Source organism: Sander vitreus, chromosome 15 (genome assembly GCF_031162955.1).
Source record: "Sander vitreus isolate 19-12246 chromosome 15, sanVit1, whole genome shotgun sequence".
In the NCBI taxonomy this organism is placed as follows: domain Eukaryota; kingdom Metazoa; phylum Chordata; class Actinopteri; order Perciformes; family Percidae; genus Sander; species Sander vitreus.
The window spans coordinates 9671194-9675947 of NC_135869.1; positions in this window are offsets into that span (position 1 = coordinate 9671194).

Consider the following 4754-nt stretch of genomic DNA (forward strand, 5'->3'; position numbering starts at 1 on the left):
TATTAAATCGGCCATCTACTCTAGAAGCTACATGACTTGTGACGATACGATAATTTTCTTAATTGTAAATGTTTTATCAAAAAGCTTCTCCCCCAGAACAGAGATTGTACTGGATTAGGTATTTGATTTCAAGGAACTTAAGGATTTTTACACTCGAGTAGTCTTGCATTACCTAGTCTATATCCTTCGCGTTCCACTTCCGGGATTGCTCCGGTGCTGCAGGAAATTCTGCCGAATGCATGTATTTTCCGTTTCCTTTCCGCTTTCTTTGTGTTGGAATTTTAAATTTGATGGATTTATGAGGACTATGGTTAACTGCTCCTCAGATCTCTGCAGGGTAAATTGAGACAGCTAGCTAGACTATCTGTCCAATCTGAGTTTTCTCTTGCATGACTATTTTGCAGTGGCTCTGTGCGAGTAGTTTAGCACCGCCCATGACGATTCTGATTGGTTTAAAGAAATGCCATTAAACCAGAGCACGTTTTCCTCCCATCCCCGAATGCTATGTGGAGTAGCCAAACCCTCCTTCAGCGCGCTTTGGAGGAGGGTCTGGCAAAGCGAGACTATGCATTACCAGACCTATCTCCACAGCGCTGTGTCCGATCTATTATGGAGTAGGGTGGAAAAAAACGCCCTGGCTTGTTTGTATTTCTTTAAACCAATCACAACCATCATGGGTGGCGCTATGCCCTGATAGCAGAGACAGCAAGAGGGGAGGAACTGGATGTCAGGCTTTATCCCAGCAATGTACATCCTTTGAGCCAGACCAACAAGGAAGCCAACGTTACCTGAGAATGCTATGAATTACATAACACCAGAGACGGTTTAGAACCGAGACACACCAACTCAGAGAAATTACCTGTATCTGTGCCATGCCTCTTTAGGAGACTAGCTGCAGGTCCTGAGTGTGTTGATTCCAATGGGAGAAGTGAACGTGATCAGAGATTAGGACAGATTATTTTGCCCCATAGTCACCAAACTAAATGTTGGAGCCATTTTTCACAAGCCACATATTTCCCAGACATTCTGAAATTAATGCGTTCCAGGCAACCCGTAACCCGTGTTTTCACAACCTTCTACCCGTGAAAGTGCCGTGGAACAGCAGTCAAACCCGTAATTTACTACCCGTGAACTCGTACCAGATCGTTGTACTCCCAGTTACAGTTTTTGACGTCACACGCACACATAAACAACAATGGCGACCCCTGTTGATGCCGTACAGACGCCGTGATTAACGGTGAGAAATACAAATAACTAGACATAAATAGCCAACGTAAAGTAATTCCGCACATTGTAATCAAAACAATACACATACGATTGTGTACTACTATAGGTTATGTTTATTAAATGAAGCCCAAAATATGTCACCGACTAGAAATTGCTAGTATCAGCTAGCGCTAGCTAACGTCAATGAGGTAGCCGCTAGCTAACGTTAACGTTAGGTAGCCTAACCTGAACCCTCAGTCAGTGACTTTGCCTGGAACGCTACCAAGTCGTGAGTTGTGACTTGAAGTCGTAACTTACAGGCTAAAAATGTTGTCTGGAACGCAGCATTACACTGTATTTTTTTTTACAGACGGACAAATCAGGAGAAAATTGACTTTGTTCGAGACCTGTTTCTGTCTCAGGAACAAACTCTTGCGAGATCTGGCAACATGGATAAACTAACATCAACTAACGTTCGTAATGCCTAATATGGCTTTTAGCTGTGTAAATATATAATGTTAGCAAAAGAAAATAATAAATTGTGCAAATATAACTTTTCATCCATCCACACAACGATCACTACACTTTCAAACGAGGCAGGAGAGACAGGAAGTGTGTACCGTTTCATTCCATTGGCGCAGTGTGCGCTCTATTTGGTATAGAGAATCTTTGGTAATACATCGGTTAGTCCCACAAAACTTTATTGACATAGCAATGTTAACTAAGGGGGGGCGGGGCTTAATGTATGTTGTGTCCATCTAGCTAACCAGCAACAGTCCACAATTAGTTGTCAAAATCAGAAAAACTAAATCAATCTGTCCTAATGGTCTCATTGAAAAAATAAAGCAGGTTATGCACATATTAAGAAATGCACCTTTATGTTTTGTAAATGGCACACTAAATGTTTTTTAAGCTTTATTGTTTGTTTGATCTGTTGAAATTTATTTATTATAATAATAATAAAATATAATAACTTTTATCTGCTTGAAAAGTGCAGGCACAAATATCCAAACAATTTTGTCCGACATTGGGATATGAGAAAATATGCATTTTAACATCAACTGGTTTGCACATATACAGCAAACAATATGTTCTGTTTCAAAGTAAACAAATTGTATTGTAGTGTAATAGTAAGTTGGACATAACTAATAATAAACAGCCACTGTATTTTATATGTTTTTGGATGGCCAAATATTTAAAAACACTTTGAGTTTGTACAATCCCTGCCACTGCCATTGCCTTGAATAAATGCTTGCATCCACTGTCAGCCTGCCTGTGTGGGCGTCTTTTTTCGGCATTATCTGATTGCATCAGCTGTAAGTGGAAATATATATATATATATACTGTATTCAATGTGGGGAAATAATACAAATATGTATTCAAATTCTTAACTTTTTCTTCACAGATGTCCCTCCATTTTCATTTAGTTGGTAACATATTGTATCTGTATTTTTATACACTGTTCAAACACCTCTAGCACCATGTAATGCAATAAATACTACTCTTGTGAATTTACAAACTTGGCTGTGGATAACGTATATTATATACACCACTATTGCGTTTACATTTTTCATTTTGAAAGGTTTTACCAGAAGTAACAATCTGTGTGGTGGATAACACATTAGAATCAACTATCAAACTATTGATGTTTTATTTTGAAAGATTTTACCGGAAGTAAATATTTTTTAGTTACTGCAACACATTTTGTCAATGTTAGTGTGATTATTACAAATTACAACAGTGACGTTAGTATTGGTAAAACCTGTATCAATACTAAACAATTTTATTCAAAATGTTATTGTTGTGGATACCGGGTTAACCAATACATACTACTTTTTGAATGTTTTGTCTACCTACATTTACAAACTTTGCTGCCAGTATATTGAAAATGCTTTTGGTTGTTTAATTTTGAAAGGTCTTTACCGGATGTGATAGTATGTCTGTTACATTTGGCCAGATAATGTCTAATAAGGACATGTAAGGAGTCCGTAGACGGCTTTGATTTGGCTTTAGTGCTTTAAATAAGCGGCCACTGCCCTACAGTGCCCACAGTGAACAGCTGTAACACAACATTATTTGTGGCTAACAGTGGGTGTTAATCATGTACATATATGTATGGTGTGCTTATTACAAATAACAAGAATAACGAGATTTGTAAATTGTCATGCTAACATGCCTAGTGGAATTGACAGTTGACATGAGTGCATGTGGAATCCTGTGTTTTCACTGCCCGACAGTGGTCATATTGAGGAACTACTTCCAGGCATGACATGTCAGGTCAGATACGATAGCTTAGTACAGAATAATAAATATAAGTGACCGAACTACTGCAATCAGAAATTAATAAAAATGACTTTACATTTCTTATAGATATTTATTCTCACGATCATTATCGATCTTAAGAATTATTAATATGGTTATTAATAGGCATGTTATTACAAATATTAATAGTATCTATACTTATAATATACATGTTGTCATCTGTAACAGTATGAACCTCAGCATTATACAATGTATTACAACAGCCCTGCAGCAAATACTGTTTGCTCCCCACCAGTGGTCGCAGTGAGAAACTGCAACACTACATTTAACCTGTGGCTAGTCTCGCATTGTAGTCATGTATTGGTAAAACTAAAAGCTAGAATTATACCTTATATGATAACATGACAAATACAATTGATTGGTTATAACCATAATGCAGTACAGTAATTAACTGGGGGGGGATTGTTGGGAAAATGTATTGTAATGCTTTCAGTTTTACCCTAGTAGTTTGTTATTTTTGAACAAATTTTATTTTTATAAATCAAAGCCAATCAATCTTTTTTGAGCTGATTATCTTTGTGAAACAATACATGTCCATAGCTATGTACTAACAACATCCAACACCTGTTAGCTTTACAAGGTTTTTTATTTTTTATTTTATTTACTGCTATACTATACTATGTATTTTGTAACGCTATATTGCTACTTTTTATCTCATATTATATTTTATACCCCATACCATATTATACTATATCATACCACAATATCTTAATATGTTCATTATATTATCTGCATCATATTTATTTATGAGTATAAATACTACTACTGTTTTATAGTATTCTTGTGTAGCTGTCACAGTAGATGTCACTTCACTTAAGACAGTATAACAATATAAGTACTGTTCTTGCCAGTGTATCGGGTACACTATGCTTGCCTTTTTTAAATTTTGAGTTTAATTGCTGTTGTATAGGTTCTATTTTTTTTTATCTATTCTCATTTTATATACCTATAATTATGTATTTTCTACTTTTCTCTATTTATCTGTAGATTTTTTTTTGTCATTGTGCTGCTGCAACACGGGAATTTCCACTCTGAATTAATGAAAGACTATCTTATCTTATTTTCTTTCATGATATTGGTCATTATATCGGTTACTTGCTGTATATCGTTCTATCGTATTTTAATTGTTTTAAAGCAAAAGCAAAACTGTTGGTTTTATTTTGTAGATTGTGACCGGATGTTGTTTGGTGATAACGCGTCAAATTACATGTCCATGACGACAGAGT